At 38.8% G+C, this 21,391-nt stretch overlaps 1 long non-coding RNA gene across 1 annotated transcript in view; it reads right to left on the minus strand.

Annotated features, from left to right (window-relative positions):
- Positions 1 to 16,317: 16,317 nt before the first annotated feature.
- The window catches only part of LOC118017001, a 77,417-nt gene continuing 72,343 nt past the window's right edge, over positions 16,318 to 21,391 (minus strand). Inside the window, exon 3 of the long non-coding RNA XR_004681011.1 lies at positions 16,318 to 19,449. This is a non-coding gene — a long non-coding RNA (uncharacterized LOC118017001). The remainder of the gene's footprint in view (positions 19,450 to 21,391) is intronic.

Below are 21,391 nucleotides of genomic sequence, written 5' to 3' on the forward strand. Positions count from 1 at the left end.
CCCATATTGTAAAAGGCAGCTCAATTCCACAAGAGAAAAGGAAGGTGAGCATATATCAAGACTTAATATAAGATAGCATAAAAGACCAGAAAGGTATGCAAAAATTTGACATCTATTATAAAACCACCTTGTGCAGGAAGAAATCATGAATTGTTTGAAAACACCGAATGCCTGAACTTTACTGAACTATTACCGAACTGACCAAAAGCAATGGAAATACCAAACTGACCAAAAGCCATGAAAATGACCCAAGTGTTCACAGGAAGGTCCAAATAGGCTGAGTAAAGACGGTTCAGATAACATTTTACTTTTGTCAGAAGGTACATTATTTGTCCTTAGAGGTTTCAAAATGGATTCCTTGGTTATAGGAGAAATTACCAATTTATGTACAAATTTTCAAATTATATTTTATCTTATACAAGTCTTACTGTAATAAGTGAGATGCCCTGTTTTTCTCACTGACCCATATTAGAAGCAAGTCTAATGTCTATGCCTCTATGCTCTAGTAAATCAGAAGGCAAACAATCTAAAAAGAACGAGAAGTTCTCTCTAGCAAGGTATCTTTCACATTTTTGAAACTCACGTCCTCTTTTGATCTGTATCAAAATCTCATGCCTTCTTTTAAGGTTCTTTAAAATTCACAACAAAATGAATATTGTTATTCTCATTGAGTCAAAGCAGTAGAACAAAGTGATGCTTTGTTTTCAAACCACATGGGCCCTGCCTCCAGTATGATATTGGAGGTGGCCGTGAAGGGGGGCAACATGCTCCTGCTCACTTCTGCTTGAAGATTCATTGCTCTCATCCTCATCTTCAAATACTGCTGGCTTTCACATCAGACAAATATTCTCACTGACCAAATCTCAAAGTTCCAATCTGGCTCACTTTCACTGAATACCCGTGGTCTTAAAAGAAGCCTAATTAAAGTGCTAAACGAAATACGTAAACTCTGAAATAATTAAATCTTAGCGACTGCATTTGCAACCTTTGCAAGGTTTCTGTTAATCATTCTAACTCTTGCAAAGCTTTTCTAACATCACTCATATTTTATACATATTGCTGGAACATTTTATAGGTCATCATTTCCTGTCACTATCTGGATTTAGGCCTTTCCCGCCCCCTCCCCGGGATCACACTCAACACATTCATGCCTCTTGTGGGTTACTATCATTTGTTTACCTGGAATGAGAAGGCAGTATGGAATGGGGGAAGGGTCCAAAGGCCTCTGACAGATACACGTACATTCAAATCCTGAATCTGCTGCTGACTATCCAGGTGATCTTGAGCATGTTCCTTAACATCTCTAAGCCTCAATTTTCACATCTGCAAAATGAGTTTAATAATTTCCATCTCTCAGGACTATTGTGAGAATTAAAGTATATATTTAAAGCTCCCTTGCACCGTACCCAGCACAGGGCAGGTACTTACTATATTTTTTTTAGTATCTATCAAGCTTATGGAAAAAAAAATTTGTTATTAGCATTATGATTTTTAGTACTGAATGATATTGAATATTCCTTTAAGAAAAACAAATGAGTTTGGGTTTTTAAAATGAAAAGTACTATATGTCTAGATTTAATGAAACTTGATCTTTACTATCATAATAGTGATCATTTTGAATGAAATTGAAATATTGTTACCTAGGCAATACCCAAAAGCTAATTCCCCAAGACAGAGTGAAAAGAGATGAAAAAATTGCTTCAATAATTACCAATTTGTTTCTAAATGCTAGTTTTCTTGTCACATTATATAAATTAACCATAGTGTGCCTGCCACCAGCATATCAAATTTTTGCATTTTCTAATACACCAACTAAAATTAATTTAAAACAGTTATCTATGATTATCAAGACACCACCAGCTTCATAAACTCGGACCTTTTTCACTATATCTCCTCTGCTCACGTGGTGTGGTCTCTCATTGGTAGTGGGGGAACCTAATTCTCCTAGCATGGATCCTTCCCTTCTTATCCTCACCCATAGGCAGTATGCTCTGCTCAAGAGCAAGGCAGGAAATGCCCACTGAAGGAGCAGGGCCCTGCAATTCCTGCTTACCACACCATAAGGTAGTGGAAACACACAAAGCATTACGAAGTAGAATCTAACTGTATATTATATATAAAATATAATCTGAGATCAAGAAGTTAAAGATGCAATGAAAAAAATAATAATAAAGCAGAGAAAAGGCCTACAGAGTGATAGACAGTGGGGAGATGATCAAGGAAAGCCTTTCTGGGGAGGCAGAACTTGAATGGAGATGTGAAAGGCATGATGTAGTGAGAAAAATTTAAGTGACAATTTCTTATCAACCCAGATAAACTTTGTTTAAGTCTACGTTTACATACTGCCAAGTGTCCAGAAGAAAAATGACAAATTCAATCATCTTAATAGTTTACAAATAGGAAATTAACCATTGTATGGCCAAAAAAAATCACATACCTAAGAGATAATATCATATGGGTAAAGTATTCTAACATTTGATTAAATACAATGGGGAAATAAATATCAGCAGTTTCCCTTAGGAGTTAAATAAAGTTTGACATATGTGAAAGTTCCTGGCATAGTACCTACCCAATACAATTGCCTAATAGAAAATATTTGAATGCCAGCCCAAAATATCTTCAACCTGCTATTCTATGTCTAATGTATTAATTTGTTTGATTAATCTTATAGCTACCTAATTTCTTTAATATTCTGGTAAGAACCTATCCATATTCTTCTGCTCTGAAAAGAAAAGAACTCTCAGTTTTCACATTTTAGTATAAGCCAGTAACAGATAGGCAATTTCTTATGAATGTTCATGGAACCAGAAATGTGCTGGATGCTTTGAACTTGATCTCAGCTCAGTGATGCATCCAAAATAAAAATCTAAGTATAAAATAATAATGGTAGCTTTTACTGTAGGTCTGGAGTTAGTAGCATAGTAGAATTGCATTGCATAATATGCAGCAGACCTACTTCTTTAAAAATCTTCTTAACATTCCCTAAAGTTACTCATAAAGGCAGCCTTTCCTTCTCTCCACCAATTCCCCCAAACTACTCCCCAGTCTTATCCCTGTGCTAATTCTCTTCACCTCTTTACTTTTCTCTCCCCTCTTTCACACGCTTTAGAAGAGAACAAAAAGGAAAAATTGCAGAACTGTACTGAGCTTCCTTGTCTGAAATCCTTGGGGCTTAGATACATTCTAAACTCAGAACTTTTCAGATTTTAAGGTTGGTATAATGCATATACTGCAATTTATATTAAGGGAATGGAGAAGTACCCTAAAATCAAACACATTAATATTTTAGCACTGATATACATGAATATTCATATTAAGTGGGATAAATAAATATCATACATAAGACTATTCAAGCTCAGGGCAAGTTTAGGACCAAATGGATTTGCCAGAAAAGAAGAGAGCTTTTTGTTTTCAGAGCTTTGGTGATTCCAAAATTGCACAAGAAATTACTAATCTATACTTCAAAACTACTATTTTTTTTTCAAAAAAAAAAATATTTTTCTTTTATTCCTAGCACATTTAATTTTATTAATAGTCAACTAAGGGTATTAAGAATGATGGAATTGTGTTGGCAGAGGATGGGTGATTCACTGAGCACCCACTCTGTGCTGAGCACTATTCTGGGCTCTGTACCTGCTGAACAAAGCAGATGAAAGTCCTGCTTTCATGCAGCTTGCTTATGTTTTGGGAAAGGCAGGGGGTAGGGACAGATAATAAACAAACGAGCAAAAGAAAATATAATCTGAGATCCAGAAGTTAAAGTTGCAATGAAAAAAAATAATAAAGCAGAGAAAAGGCCTACAAAGTGATATAGAGTGGGGATATGATCAAGGAAAGCCTTTCTGGGGAGGCAGAACTTGAATGGAGATGTGAAAGGCATCATGTAGTGAGCCTTGTGACTTTCTGGAAGAAGACTACTCCAGGCTGAGGGGATGATAAATGCAAAATTAGGGGTCAGTCGGCGGGGGAGAGGGTAGGGTGCTTTTTGAGGAAGCCAGGGTGGTAGAATGACCTGAGGGATCAGGAGAGACAAGGGAAGTGAGGTCAGAAGGAAAAATAGTACTTAGGCATGGTTCTTAAAATTCAAGAATGAGGGGATGGGACAGGTGATTGGAACCATCATTGACAGCAGATGACAGGAGGAAGACAGCCAGACAAGGTTGGTGAGTGAGAGGTACGAGCCCAGCAGGGAAGATAATGAGGTGAGCAAGGGGCTGCCACACTGCCAAAAGGCTTTGCCAAGGCTCTAAGCAAGCATGGTGGGGCAATGCCAGAAGGCAGGGGAACAGGCAGCAGAGGGCAGAGCCCCTTTCTTGAGAAGAACAGTGGGAGAGAGGGAACAGACACACTCATGGAGTTGTCAATCAAGGGGAAGCCCTGGCTATAGGACAGGGAAGAATCCATTGCCCAAAGGGGAGATCTCAAGCAAAACAGTTCTGGCAGCCTGGGGTTAGCTGAGTTAGCTGAGTTAGCTGAATACTTACTGTCCTCCTAAACAGAGCTGGAATCAGCTCTGCTGGCTAGGGCAGGACCCAGGCAGGTGGGAAGTGGGATCATTACAAACCTCCCCTCCTGCTTCTGAATTCATGGGTAAAGTTTCTTAATATTTTCCTTTTCCATATACCTAAACAGTCCTAAAACAGTCTTAGATGCCTGGAAAGATCAGAAAAAGTGCTCTGCATTTACTTATGAACAATGGTACTGGTTACAAGGGAAGGAAACAGCTGTGGTTTAGCAGGAAGGATAGATCTTTGGAAAGAGTATGCTAGTCCATAATAGATGAAAATGGAGGAAAAAAGACTTGCCAGCCCAGAGGAAGAATGATGCCCCCATGACCATTGTTAGTCGTGATAGAAAGCAACCATGACAATGATCATCATTAACTTAGCACTTACTGAATTACCCCTATTTGCCAGGCACAGTGCTAGGCACTTTATATATGCCTTCCAAACCTCACGGCCATGGAAGTATTAGAAGAATGGATAGGTGGTGCTATTCTTGGTGTTTTTATTGGCTGCTGGCACCCTGGGTATAGATGTAATTAAGAAATAAGACCCAAAGATCACACCAATGTTGATTAAAATGTCCACTTTAATCCTGAAAAACAGAACTAGAAAACTTGACATGTATTTGCTGTCAAATGGGCTTCTTAATTTATCTTCCCAAAAGGAAGGCTTCCTCCTCAAGTGTAAGACCTATTTCTGTAAGCTTAGTCCAAAGCAGAAAAAGAAGAAATGGAAGAGACAGAGAGTGAGGTCATGCAAACACCCACTCAACAAAAGATTCTTTGTCCCAATGGGAAAAGTGAGAAAGGGAGAGGATGAAAGAGTTTCTCCCTTCTATCCTAAGAAGGGCAAATTACCTCCTTTGTATGGAAGAGTGAGGAATAATAATCATTTTGGTCTTATTATCCACACTTTACAGACTAGCCAACTACAGTTCTAAAGTGCAAGTAACTAGCCCAGGTCATAAAGCTAGGAGGTAAAAGAGAAGTCAGTATTTGAATTCAGGTTAGTCTGACTCAGAAGTGCTAACTCTTTATACTATGTCATCTAAGAAATTAACTTATAGAAAAAAAAAAAATCCTAAAATCTGTATGGAACCACAAAAGACCCCGAACAGCCAAAGTAATCCTGAGAAAGAACAAAGCTGGAGGCATCACATGTCCTGACTTCAAACTATATTACAAAGCTATAGTAATCAGAACAGTATGGTACTAGCATTAAAAACAGATACAGATCGATGGGATAGAATCAAGATCCCAGAAATAAATCCATACATATATGGTCAACTAATATTTGACTAGAGAGCCAAGAATATTAAATGGAGAAAAGAGTTTCTTCAATGATGGTGCTGGGAAAATTTGATATTCACATGTAAAAGGATGAAACTAGACCCCTATCTTATACCACTCACAAAGAACTTGAAATGGATTAAAGACTTAAATGCAAGACCCAAACCATAAAACTCCTAAAAAAAACAACATAGGAAAAAAGCTTCTTGACGTTGGTCTTGGCAATGATTTTTTGGATAGGACACCTACAACACAAGCAACAGAATCAAAAATAAGTAAGTTGGACTATATCAAACTAAATAGCTTCTGCAAAGCAAAAAAAAAAAAAAAAAAGAATCAACAAAATGAACTGGCAACCTACAGAATGGAAGAAGATATGTGCAAACCACACATCTGATAAGGGGCTTATATCTAAAATAATTAAGGAATTCATACAACTAAATAGAAACAAAACAAAACAAATAATCCAATTTAAAAATGAGCAGAGGATCTCATTAGACATCTTCCAAAGAAGATACGCAGATGTCAACAGGCACATGAAAAGATGCTCAACATCACTGTTAGGAAAATGCAGATCAAAACCACAATGAGATATTACCTTACACCTCTGAGAATGACTATCATCAAAAATATAAGAGATAATAAGTGTTAGTGAGGATTTTGAGAAAAGGGAACCCGTGTACACTGTTGGTGGGAATGTAAATTGGTGCAGCCACTGTGAAAAACAGTATGGACATTCCTCAAAAAATTAAAAACAGAACTACCATATGATCCAGCAATTCCACTTCTGGGTATGTAGTCAAAGGAAATGAAATCACTATCCCAAAGAAATATCTGTACCCTAACGTTCATAGCAGCTTTACTTACAGTAGCTAAGACATGGAAACAATCTAAGTGTGTATCAAGAGATGGATAAAGGAAATGCGTATATATATCATAACATTTATATATATATAAATATATATAATGAATATATATATATATATAATGAAATATCATTTGGCCATTTTAAAAAAGAGGAATATCTTGCCATTTAACAATGTGGATGGACCTTGAGGGCATTATTCCAAGTGAATTCAGTCAAAGACAAATACTCTTTGATCTCACTTATATATGGAATCCAAAAAAAAAAAAAAAAAAGACTGAACTCTTGGAAACCAAGAACAGACTGGTGGTTGCCAGGGGTAGGGGATGAGGGGTGAGGGATTAGAGTATAGATGGTCAAAAGGCACAAACTTCCAGTTATAATATAAATAAATTCTGGGGATATAATGTATAGCATGGTGACATAGTTAACAATACTATACATTTGAAAGTTACTAAAAGTTCTCATCACAAGAAAAAAATTCTATTACTACATGAAGTGAAGGATTTTTTTTAAAGATTTTATTTATTTATTTGACAGAGAGAGACACAGCGAGAGAGGGAACAGAAGCAGGGGGAGTGGGAGAGGGAGAAGTAGGCTTTCCGCCAAGCAGGGAGCCCGATGTGGGACTCAATCCCAGGACCCTGGGACCATAACCTGAGCCGAAGGCAGACGCTTAATGACTGAGCCACCCAGGCGCCCTGAAGTGAAGGATGTAAACTAAACTTGTTGTGGTAACCATTTCGCAATATACACATAAATTAAATCATTATGTTGTACACCTTAAACTTACACAATGTTATTATTTGAGTATATCTCAATAAAACTGAGAAAAACACCAAATTTTAAAAGGAGACTCACTTATATTTTTAATTCTTACAAAGGTAATAAGGGATCACTGTACAGAATACATACAAATTAAGAAAAAGAAAATTAAGAACACCCATAATCACCCATAGCCTTTGTAAATATTTTGGTATAGAGCTTTCCTGCCTTTATATGAGATGTCCTATCTGAAATCAGGCTTGAACCAGGTTATTACCGGAAAATTTCTGAGGGAGTTGAAGGTCAAGAACTGTCAGGGAGACAAGGTTCAGGACTCAGAGAAAAAACCTAGTAAGTAGTTCCTGCAGACTCCTGAGACACACCAATCTTCAACAGCTGTCTACCAGAAGTCAGCTGTCGCTTCAGCAAAGCCAGAATCCGATTCCCTCCTGTGTTTGCTCCACCTGTGTATCTGACTGAGGTCCCCCCCTTCCTTCTGGCACCTGAAGTCGGAAAGCTGCCTCATCTATCATAGTCCTTTTTGTTTCCAAGCTCTCATACCTGTGCTCTTGCTCTTTGGCCATTCTTCCTCAGCTCCCCAGGTGACTGGTTGCTGGCAATTGCCTAGTTTTGGACTACTTCCTCATTTGGACATCTGGAATTGGAGGCTCCCCTTGTCTTAATGTCTACCTGGCTTCCAGCTCACTGCTTGCTCTTATCCTCATTTTTTTTGGCACTCCCATGGATAGTTCTAATACCTGGCTTTCAGAACTAGGACATTCCCATTCCAGCCTGCTGATCTCTCAAAACCAGGTTTTACCCAGAGTCCAACCCATCCTTGCATCTACCATCAATCCAGACTTTTATCCAGATCTGGATTTCATAGTCCCAATGCCCATTCAACATCCACAATCAACAGCTATCAATGTCCCCAGATAGACACCAGTCTTTTCCATTTCTACCAATAGCCTGATTAGAAACAAAGGACTGAAGACATTTCCAAACCTATATACCTTGTACAATAATTTGTTCTTATTGAGAAGTGGCATCTGTTGCCTATCACCAAGAGGTGAAGTCAGACCATTGCTGCCCAGGGCATCTTAGTATTTGAGTTGCCAAGGAAAACACAATGCAGTCAGGTACCCGATGGAGCAACATTTTAGTCACACGAAGAAGAGACAGAGCAAGCTCAGCTTCATCGGTCCCTCATGGCCATGGTTATTGTGTCTATAAACATGTTGTCATTTCTCTTCAAATAACAGTATAAATATATCTCATTAAGTGTAACATTTTTATAAGATATGGATTTAAAGAATGCTTTTTTTCTGAATTCATTTTCAGCACCAACTCTGCATGACATAGATTCTCTTAAAGTTACCTGAAGCCATACCTTTCCCTCTTCCTGAAAATAAACCACCAACTTGGCTTAAGACCATAACTCGAGTGTTTTAGACTGTCATTTACAAGACAATAAACACCAAATGGAATAAATCTTAGCAAACAAATTAGAATGATCAGAAATAGAATGATTATATTAGAGTCAAATAAATCAATTAAATTAGAATTACTGATTTGGAAAATAAGCTATAAAAAAATGTTCAAACCAGTGCCTTCATTTAGAACTTGACTAAAATGTCTACAACTTTTCTAGAAAGAACTTAAAGAACCAGTCCCTAAGCCCACACCATGACTATGTTCAATGTGATTGTGAGGGCAATGAAGAACTCTTCTCTTGACAGGTAGCAGATAGGTAGCCAATGCACATATAAACTGCCCTCCTCCTTCTGAGACATGTTTCCATCCTGACAGCAAGGAAGATAAACATGGGTTTCAATCCAAGTGGAGGAGGGGATGAGTCTTGAATTCCCTCACTGTCCAAATGTTCAGATTCATGTGGCTTCGGGATGTGTACCAAAGTTTTTAAGAAACTTGGAAAAGATCATCAAACCACTGGAATGTACTTCATCTTAAATTCACCTTTTGAAATCACTTCTTGTAACTTCACTAAATAGGAACATCTTCAAACCTGCTAAATACAAGCACGTATAATTAGGTAAGCACCAGATTTGTTCAGAATGGAGCAGAATAAATGAATAGTATGATTTTACCGAGTTAGCACATTGCTTGTTAAAGCCTTCGTCCCTGAAACATCACCAGCAGTGTAACCATCTCCAGCATCAAAGTGTTAGTTAGCAAGAAGCTAAAAACACAAGTTTCTGAAACCACTGAAGAATCAAGGATTTTTGAAAACTAACAGATTAACTTGTCCTCAGGCACTATTGAACCAAGTTGAAGAAGGACCTCAAGGAATATGTTTATCACTACTGCAGTGTTCTTTTTAAGCCACACCCCCCTGACCCAAGAGACCGGCAAAGTGGGGCCCTAGAAAATCATATGGTCTTCCAGGCCAGGAAAGTGGTCCTTGTCCCATTATCTAACACCAAAAGCACCATATTCACCCACATAGTAGGGACTGATATACAAGAGGTTCTTTATGGGGCAAAGAGAGAGAGAGAGAGAAAGATTCATTTTTGTGGGGTTTTTTTCCACTTCAAATGTGTGGGATTTTATAGCACAGTGCTAGACCAGCTCAATACCTGATTGAAATAACCCAAGAGAAGGATACAGAGGGAAGGCTGAATTCAGAATGCTCTGTGAGAGTACATCTGTTTTATATGAGACACACAATCTGTCTCATTCCAACCTGCATTTCTGGGTCACTTGAGACATTTAAACTGCACTTATAATTAACAGCTATTTTTAAACAGTGAAAAAATAGAGCACTGGTAAGGTACAAAAGCATTAAAATTGCCCCAGTTTCGCTTTTGAATAGGACACACCACTGCAATATGCTTCAAGATCAAAGAGAGCTCAGAAAAAGAGAGAGCAAGAGAGAGAAAGAGAGAGACAGCCCGATCAGTGGGGATAAATTGTTCCCATTATGATGGCGTAAGAATAGGGTTCTTTCAATTGAAACAATTTAATAACCACATTCATTACATTGGTGTCCACTTGGTTTTATCTGAGCAGTTTTTGCATAACTGGGGAGCAAGTTCAATTGAGCTTATTCTCTAGAAATTAAGATGTGCAGGGTTTGACATTCAGAAATTAAGCACTAATAGCCGGCCAAGCAGTTGTCTTGAGATTCCCTCTGGATGTAGTGAGATCTGCCTACCACTAATTATGTCAAATGCAAATGCATTCTCTAAAAGCCTGCCCCAAATTTTCATTAGCTCATTTTAAAGCAGTTAAGGTTATATTAGGGTGATGATGGGATAGCAGAGTCTCTTCCTTGGAATATGTTTACAGAATCACTTTGTAAAGCATCACTTGCATAGTGTAAGTATAGCATTGCCATCTGTAAACTTGCTTTTCCCTCAGCTATCAACAGAGGAAATCTTTCAGAGCACTTTTCTAATATTCTGTGAGATCAAGACAATCAAACAGAATCATGACAAACACCTGGAAGCGCTGATTTTGATGAACAAGGGGATCATTGATTTCGGAGGGAAAAAAAATGACTAATTTTCCAGGGTTCACTTCAACGGTGGATAGCTCTCTACTAGGAAAAGGGTTGGACTTTTTGCCAACTAGCTTTCCTGAGAATGGTTACATTTGCCAGTTCTCAACCGCACTATGGGGCATAACATGTCATTTGAAGCGTAGTTTATCCTAACGAGCTGTTTAAAAAGATATTAGGACTGGAACTGCAGAAAGGCATACAGAGGAAAACCCAAGGTTTACAGATTATGTATGAGATATACATAATCCATTCCTGTCTGCTACCCTCACTGGGAGCTAAATCGTGTACGGGAACATTTAAAAGACATCTCCCAGTGAACACTAAACCCTTCTTTGTTTTCTTGCTGCTGCCAAACAAGGGAGAGAAGAGAAGTGTTGAAACATACAATTGGGTGGCAACTTCATAATAGCTGCACTTCTTCTTTCCTTCTTTTTTCCAGAAGACAAAGTGTAAAAACTAAGAAGTTGCCCTTACCTCTACAAAAGCTTTTAAATAACGGCTTTTCCAGGAGCAACTGCACTTCTCTCACTAGACCATTTCCCCAGATGGGATGTGCAATATAAAACCACCATACATTGGCTTATTGAGGAAAGGAGATAGACTTGTACAAATCACTGGAAAGATAAATAAGCTATAGAGATCAATAAATAAAAGCCAGGCGGAAAAAAAATCAAACTCCGGCATTCCAGACCAATTAAGATGTTATTTACTGCCCATGTGATTGTAACTTCGATACTCTCCTTCCTTGTTTTCACACCATAGGCATTTGTTTTGCTGAGAGAAAGATATATAACTGATGTGTAAATAGAAAATGATATAGATAGATTTTATGTCCCATAAAACTGTTAATCTGTGCTCCACATTAAATATAAAGTACATGTTTTATTTAGACACTGCACTGGTATAATTAAAATAAAGTATGCTAGCTTTATTTTTTCTGTAAGTCACTTCCAACCATAGAGATCAAATAACAGTACAACAGCAGCATGAAATGTGGTTATAATAGCCTGAGACCACATTTCCTGAAACTAAAACATGGGAGATAATAGTGTGAAGGTACAAATTAAATGCAAATAAAACAGATTCCCTATAGTGGCTAATCCCTGTATTGGGTTTCAATGGGGAAATTTCACTCTAATGTTTAACTTCTTTGTACAGTAATCATTGACATGTTATCAGTTACATTTTGAGATGTCACTGATGGAAACTATCAGTGAAGGATTTAAGAAGACTACCTGCCCACCTTTCAAAAAGAGAATGGAAGTGCCTGGAAAAAATTAAACAAAAATATACTGCCCAGACTGCTTGTGGGACGCTTATGGCAGTTGGCAAACACTCACTGACTTGTTTCCTAATTGATGTACATTTTTGTGGCAACCTACTTTAATTTGCCAGCAGAAGTTCTTTTTGATTTCAGAGGTGTGTCAGCATATCTTAGCAAGATCCCTTTTTTTTGAGGGTGACTGCTCTAAAAACATCTCACATTTTAACACAAGGGGACTTAACAGAGTCCCCTTGTGTCACAATTTCTGGTTTTCCTATGTTGTCATAGGCCCATATGGCATGGAGATCAAGAGTGGCTGGTGTGATATAGATGTTTTCAAAGTCGAAAACTATGATTTAAAATGAACTTAGCAGAATCACCCTTTCTCTCAGCTCAGTTTCACATGGACCCTGCCACTAGTGTTTAAAATGGTCATTGAGCAATTGGCTTCTTGGGATTTTCAACTGAACTGACATGAGTAGCTGTTTGACGAGATGCAGTCTTATTCTAGAGCTTTTGGTGAACAATCTCTTTCTAGTCTTTTATAAAATGGCATATGTCTTATAATTCTATAATTGACAGGTCTCAACTTTCAGGAAAGCTTTGGGTATGTTACATTCTACACTGTTATACTCTGTGACTCCTCACTTCCAAAAACTACCAGAGAATACCAAAAAGTCTCTGCAGTCCCTTCCTCACTTTGAAGACTTCTATTTCTGAAAGAATAAAGAGCCACATTGACACAAGTTAACCCAAACTTCATCCTTTCCTCCTTCTCCTCCAAAATTAGGGGCACACAGCCCTGGGGGCACACAAGATGATGCACTGAGGTGCAAAGAAACCATTAGAAGATTTGTTTTTATTTATTTATATACTAAAAAGAAATGAAGCTTTACTAATAGTATATATACTATTAATATAGATAATGGATGGTTTAGAAGGAAATGTACATATACTGGGGTACATAATTGAAATTTTCAAACTATTTTCATGCATGATTTTAAAAGTTTGGAGACTCCTAGGAATTGCAATTAACTCTCCAAATATTGGTACGGGAAAGAACTCTCAGAGACTCCATGTGGTAGGCAGATTAATGCCATCAACCCACACACCCCACTTAAAGATGTCCAAGTCCCATTCTCCAGAACCTGTAAATATTATACCTTGCATGGCAAAAGAGATTTTGAAGATGTGTTTTAGGATATGGACCTTGAGGTGGAGAGATTATCCTGGATTATCTAGGTGGGCCCAATCTAATCACATGATTCCTCAAAGGTACAGAACATTTTCCAGCTGCAGTCAGTGAAAGAGAAAGGTGGCAATGGAAAAGAGTCAGATTGTTGCCATGTGAGGAGGATTCGACTCACCACTGCTAGTTTTGAAGATGGAGGAAGAGGCCATGCGTCAAGGAAGGCAGGCAGTCTCTAGAAGTTGGAAAAGGCAAGGGAAAGGATACTCCCCTAGAGCCTCCAGAAGGAATGTAGCTTTGTCAACAAGTGACTTTAGCCCAGTGAGACCTCTGAACTACAGAACTGTATGCCAATAAACTTGTATTACTTCAAGCCACTAAAGTTGTGGTAATTTGTTATGGCAGCAACAGGAAACTTCTCTACTCCATCAGCCCTAACTAATTTTGAATGCTGGAGTATCAAGACAGATCTAAGTACTACATCAAACGGATTCAAGCTGCCATCATTTAAACATTTTGGGTCAACATCTCCTGAATTTGCCTCACTAGAGGAACAAATAACAGTGAAGTAAGTATGACATGAGAAGCTGATGAAATATTACTTGCAAAAATGGGAATAGAAGAGGAACAAGCTCTTTGGTCAAGAAGAGGTGAGAGTTTTCAGATATGATCTTTCCCATTATCTGAACATTATCTATAGTGCCATCAAATACCAAAAAAGAGTAAAAAAGCTGACCTTGGAATAAGTTGCATTTTCCCCCAAACCTAGGGCAGTTAGAGAATTTTAAAACTCATTCTTCAATATTTAAACTTCAAAAGGTAAAATTTCCAGGAATGACAGTATCGTGCTGGAAACATTAATGTGCCAGCATGAAATAATATCATTCTGTAGGAGGTAATAAAGGTATGAATTATGTCAAATTGTATTTGGCTCATAGATGTTACTGTGCTTCTTACGGGCAGATACAGCTAACAGGCACAAGAACACCTGCTTGTCTCCCTTAGAAAATTGAAGTCCATGTGCACAAACATCAGTCTATGAAATTAGGGGACCATTTGTTGCAAAATGAAAATGTGCCCTGTTACAGATACACCTCCTAGGAATGTGGAGTATCTCTTGTTACAGCAGAACATAATTTTTCTCCTGGTCTTGCTCACTATAGAAAGAACCATTAAACCATTTACATTACAAGTGGTGGTTTCTACTCCTGTTAGGTAATATAATATGCTGAATGAACTTGCTGCTATGCTATATAGTGCTCTATTATGGGCTCTCACCATTAATTGGTTTGGGGTCATTGGCTATCTCAGTTAATGTGAGGAATCTACTGTTCTTTAAGTAAAATGTTCAATAGCATCTCGTATTGAAATGGGCCAGATTCAAATGATATGCGTCATTATGCATGTGCCAATGTACAAGTGTATATGGGTTTTCCTGCATTTGTATTTAGGGTAAGAAAACAGAGTCCATTTTTTAAAGTTTAAAGAAAGTATTTACAGGGGCCATTTTGTACCAGAGTTGTTGAAAAGTCTGAGGAAACGTGGCATGAGGAAAATACAAAATCTGTAGGCCTCATGATGATGTAACTCTTTTGGAGCTAACGCACTAAGGGGGGAAAGCTGCCTTTCTCTTCTTCGCCCCCGGCTGCAGATGCATATGGATAACACTGCAAACAGAACCATCACTTCTGCTACAACCTGGGTAATAATGTGCTCAGTTAATCTACACAACATAGAGTCATCCTCTCAAAAAGTAATTCACTTCTTTAAAAACTGGAAGGAAAATAAATATGGTGCAGTAAAATTGTTGAGTAGAGGAATCTATCTGGACATTTCACAAAACATTTCATTATGCTGACAATTCCCAGAAGTACTCTCAAGAGTGCTTTAAGCTGAGGATTACTGCACTGGAGCTGATGGACTTTTTTTGTAGCCCCTTTAAAAGGCAGTGAACCGTTTTTCTATTTTATTTAAATAATGCCCCTTAAAATGGATTTTTAGAGGTATAATAACTCCTTAAGAGTCAGTTATGCTAAACAGTTTCTCTTGATAGAAATGTTGTAAAACTCGTTAACTGCACAATTTCAGATGCCGGCTTGGTGAACACTAACTGACATGTGAATGACCAGAGTTTGTAAAATAAATTGCAATAGTTGTTGTATCACACAGCTAGCATTGCACAAGCTGGAGGCCACAAGGGGCTCCAACCTGACAGAAAATTACTTCAAGATGAATGAAAAGTGCTTGTTTCTCTTTATTAGTTTTTAGAGAACAATGAAAATGTTGAACTGTTTACAGAGGGCTGATTAAATGTGGTCAGTGGGGCCATGTCCCTACTGCTAACTGTTGGCCTCCTTCTCCCGTTGGCCCCCAAACTACACACACACCACCCACTCCAAGCACCCAACCCCCACCCTTAGCTCCCTGCCACATGCATCTTCTTAGAGGCTATTATGGCTGCACATCTGTGTGTGAAATGTGCTCATTCTGACATTCCACTGCTGCTCAGAGCTGCAGAGGCCTTTGTTAGGTAAAACACTATTGTCAAGTCTAACAAGTAGGTCATGCAATTTGCTGGACACTGCAGCAGAGAATAGCCCAGGATGAATTGCTTTGGCCTCAAATAATGCTCAGTTCCATATTGGAATACATATGTATTCTTTTCATTGGGCAGTACTATCAAAAGTCATAACATATTTTTAAGGCTTTGATTTAAATATATATATATATATGTTGCTAGGGTTAGACAACCACAAAATAGCCTATTTGTTATATTTACTCAGGATAACTACTGTCTTATGGCTAAAGGCAAAAGGCATGAAGTGCTTTAATTGCTCATTTGTGGTTTAAATCCCATTTATGTTTTACCAGAAAGCACAGTGAGAGGAAAGGCACTAGCTACCATTTTAGCTGACTATTTGGTGTACTTAAAGTGGGTGGTCAAAAACCATGGCATTTAGGAGGATGTTGTGGAGAATGATTCTCACTTTATATTTCCTCAAAGTAAACAGCGCTTGATGGAAAGAAATATGAGAACTCATTAATAAGCATATGCCAAGCAGGAAGAGAAAAGTCCTTTTACCAGACCAAGCTAAATGAATCAGATCCAGAAGATGTTCTAGTAAACTAAAAAATTAAGGAAAAGCAAATCACTGTCACTCAGCTCAACAAACAGCCTTCCATGGCCCATCTCCTTCCTCACTCCTAACCTCACCCTTACACACGCACACACACACATGGGCACGCGCACGTTAGGGAAATAAGCAGTAATAGGAAGCAGTTCAAACGCTATTTGTGGCATTCTGACACAATACATTGCACACACCCCTAATGTGCAAGCAGGATTCTCTTTCCCTCTGTGCAGAATATGCATTCTGAGCCTATTATGTGTATAAACAATGGCATATGTAATTACCTTTCTAGGGTGGCAATTATTCCTCGGAATCAACAACGAGAGTTAAAGCATGTTCCCCCAAAAGACATTTGGGGATCAATTCTGGGTCAATTACGTCAGGCTTTGATTTATCACATGGTGTCAGGCCATGTTAAAAAAAGAAAGTTAAAAAAAAAAAGGCATTATGAGATAAAGGCTAAAGGTTTGACTCAAATTGGTTTGTTTCCAACTTTGCTTTCTCCCAATTGCTCTTCCCTCCCCCTTTCTCAAAACAACTGTGATTTGCTGGGTTTTATCTGTTAGACAGTTTGCTGTTTGGGAATACTAAATGAAATGAATCTGGACTACATCCAGATTTGATCTGCCCCCATACCACCAGGCACTGGAAATTTCTCCTGGGATGCAGCAGAGGGGAGAGGTTAATAGTTCAGGCTTTAGAATCTAAGAGATCTGGATTTAGATCCCCATGACTTAAGCAAGATACATACATATCTCTACAGTAGATAATACCTACTTCAAATGGTTGCTGTGAGGTTTAAATGAGATAATTAAGTGAGAGGATATGTGTAAAACACTTAGCTCAGCGGCTGGCATGTCGTGAATACCCAGTGACTAGAGTGATTGCTCTTCTAGTGGTAGACAAGCCAGAGGAGGAGAAGCAGAACAGCCCCTCCAAGGGCCCACCCCTATGGAGCTGGCCAAGGGCCAGGGGAAGCAGAGTGGATGTTAGTACAAATCACAGGGCTAAACTGATGCATCCAAGACACCCATTAAGAAGCCCAGTGGACTAGACTGAATATAATAAATCCAGATAATGTGGACTTACTCTCACTAGATTGACTGTAAACTGATGAAGGTGCTACTCTGTTAGCAAGACCCCTCTGTCTTTTATAGAGCCTTAAGAACCACAGAAAAAAGCTACTTTACATGTTTTGAACACCAAGTGTTTACTCAACACATACCTACTATGCACCTACTATGGTGCATAGTAGGTATGTGTTGAGTAAACTGTGCTAGGTCCAGGAACATAGAGATGGTCCCTCCAAAAGATTTCCCAGAACAGGAAATAAATGTCTACAATTTAGTACAATATAGTTTTGGAACTCAGATTAACGAATATCCAGTATCACCAACAGGAGTTTGGGGGCAGCACGATTCATCCTATTAAGGATGGATCATATAATTAAAGTCATTGGTCAAATTAGAACGATTCTTTACCAAGCAGCAAAATAAAGGTTTTTGGAAATTACGTAAAAACGGAAGGTATGAGAATTCTCATCAAATTCTTTAGGGAGCAATATAATGTCCCATTCAAAGAACACTTTAAATCCATTTTATATGGAGCAACATAAGAGGGAAACAGCACTTCACAACTCATTTCTCAAATGATGCACAGTGCTATTGGCAGTATTATTGGCAGCTTAATTAAGAAGTCTGTTGATGATATTTTAAAAAAAAAAAAGCTGGCACATTTTCCATTCAGATGGACACTACTCAAGACAAAGACGTGTCTATCGTTGCTTCATACATACTAAAATGTGTTACAAACACTACATAATATGTCTAGTATCTATAGTCATTTTAGTGTCTTAACACTGGAAAAATCATGACTTATACCCAGATCAGAAATAAGTTTTTTAAAAAAACCGTACAGTAATTTTGGAGCATAGAGGACAACACATGAATACTGAAATAGCCAAATTTTCCGACAGAGTCATTGCCTGGGTCCGTTTTGCTCCTATCTCTGCCCTATCTTGGCTTCATGAACAATATTCCCAAGTTTGATCCAAATCTTCCCCTTCCCCATGCTAATAACTCACACAGGATGTCAGGCTCACAAAAGGTAGAGGCCTATAGAGACAAAAGATGTAATTCACCTACCCACTCTGCAAGAAATGTACAAACACAATATGTTTTTTCAACAGACAATCTACACCTAGGAGGGAAAAAAGAATTTAATTCAATTAATTCCAACTCTAATGTGTTAATATCTCTAAAGTCTACCAAATATTTACAGAATCAATAAAATAAATCCTACCTATCGACATCCAAAAAAAATGGAATTAAGATGTCCTGAGTTGCCCACATTAGATTGTTTTGTTTTGTTTTATATTAAAGGGATTTAAAATACTTGCAGAATACACTTATGCATTCATTTGTTTTCTATCTTAGAAACACACTTAATTAAGAGCAGAAGAAAAAAAAGGGCCCTGAAACTAATTGTAAATCCATTGAAGGCAGGAAACACAACTTACTTGTCTCCCTCATTTTCCCTCCCCTATTTTGTGCAGTGATTCACCCATAGTAAGTACTCAATTAAGTTGAAAAGGCAATGCATGTTTCAATTCACATTAATGTGGAGGGGTTGCATAGGTTTAAGGAACAGCTGAGACAAAAGGGATAGGTTCAATCTTCCCTGATTTCTGGCTAGTGAGGCACACTGTCTTGAAAACTTTGCTGAAGCTTGTATAACACTGGCATCATTAACTGTCGGCCACTGTGGCATTCTTAATGTCTTGATTTGTTTGCCTTTTTGCTGATGATAAGATGATTCTCCAACGGTTGTCTTTCCAACAAGAAAATGTGAAAGGTGCTGTGAAGCAGGTATTCAGTGAAGCAGGTATTCAGTCTACCCCTGTCCTACAGACAGTACATCTGTGAACAAAATGGAAACAAATTATTAATCCAAGCCTTTCTAAGAACAACTTTTCAGAAGTACAACAGTTGGTCTCCCGCTGATCACTAAAATTATTTAGCTCAACCTTTCAATACAACCAGGATCTTTTATGGTAATAATGTTGGTTCAAGTTTTGTTTCCCTACCTTAAATAATGACTTTGAAATCCATGCCACCCCAGGTGCAGATCCAGGCCCAATAAAATCAGAAACACCACGTGTCTGTACATTTTGAAAACAAAGTTTCCCTATCCAGGTAAGGAATCTGTATTTTCTTTCCTCAGCTCCATAGACAGGAATAAAACCCCTCCCGAAGTTCCAAGCCCTAACCCTTCATAAAGAGTAAAGTCCATGCCTGTATCCCATCCTGGCGGCGCAAAGCTGCTGGCTGGGAATCACCAGCTGCAGACAGCCTCCTGTAGTGAAGCAATCTGGCCAGGCAGGAGCACTCTTCAGTCAGCAAAGGCTCTGAACTAACCAGGTGACTAAAAGAGGGACGCATAATCACTTCAAACATCACCTCCAGCACCTGAAGCCCGGTGAGAGCAACACAGACAGATACAGGTAGGCCCCACCTGAGGCTTTTCAGTCATACTCATGTACATGTACACTACTAATACTATCTTAGAACAGGAAAGAAAAGCATCTTGGCAAAAAACATTTCTACTCATTCACATGCTCAAGGGCTCTTTCTCTCTGAAATGTCTCACTGCAGACCCACGGCTGTTGAGATTTAAAGCCAACAAACTCACAAGTAAGCTTGGCCTTAACACACTTATTTACTAATTTACTTTATTTATTTGGGTTTTTAAAAAACAGGCCAAAAGTGTATGTGTTTAAAACGCCCTTCAGCTCTGAGTTCTCAGTGGCTTGGCCTACCTATTGCTGTGGGAATGGGGTTGGTTATTTAAGGAGAGGGAACTTTGTTCTCTGTGAGTGGGCAAGTTTCCTAGGCTCTCTCTTTTGCCACCCCACCCGCTCCTTGCCTGTCTCAGGGGATCAGGGATCCTCACCCTGCTGAGGCCCAGCTTGGAAAGAAAGAACGCAGGAGCTTCAACTAATCTTGAATCTTGAATCTTGTTTGCCCAGCCTCTTCTATCCCACCCATGTCTGTGAGCCCAGGTCTAGTGTGAGTGTTGGAAGATGCCTATAGCAGGGGACCCTGGAAGTGTACTGAACTGGAGTAGGACTTTTCCTTCCCATGGAGCACTGAGCAGTAGAGGTGGTGAGGGGTGAGGGAGCCATGCTGCTGAATTCTGGTTGGCATTCCCCCCTTGTGCAAGATGGGGAGGCTGCGGATGGGGCAGCCTCTGCTTGGTTTGGTTGTGAGAGAAACCTGGAGAAGCGGCACAGTTATCCCATTGAATTATTTGAGCAAAACACTGCTGTAAGTAACTTTTGTTGTTGTCTTTTGTCAAAGACAATTGCTTTGGTTTAAAAAAAAATACAACACCCTTCAGCTCATGAACAAAAATGTCATACTACACAAGCATTTAAAATCGACCTGGAATCATTTTAGGTTCTTCCTTCTCTATGCATTATATTAAACTTGTCACCGACGCCTCTTCTTAATTTGAAATGTCTTTTGCAGCCCCCTTTTCTTCTGAATTCCTACTAAATCCTCCCCACCCCTTTGACAAGGCCTGTCCTCCTCAGCCTGGACTATGACAGGCTCCTAGCTATGCCTACATCTCCTACGCTGTAGTCTCCAAGTGATGCTCCCTCCATAGGCCTCCACTTCAGCCATTCATGCCAAGATCTGTCTGAGGTAGGGCCCTTGAAGGATCGACTTAAGAGGCTCAGCACATCTGTGACCTTCAGTACATCTTCATCAGGCAGGCAAAAGAGAAGCAACCTCAGCCCACCACATAGCAGGAATGGTATTCCTTTCTTGGCCACAAATGCACTGAATCACACTGAGT

Source organism: Mirounga leonina, unplaced genomic scaffold (assembly GCF_011800145.1).
Source record: "Mirounga leonina isolate KUSES-001 unplaced genomic scaffold, KU_Mleo_1.0 Mir_168, whole genome shotgun sequence".
Lineage (NCBI taxonomy): Eukaryota > Metazoa > Chordata > Mammalia > Carnivora > Phocidae > Mirounga > Mirounga leonina.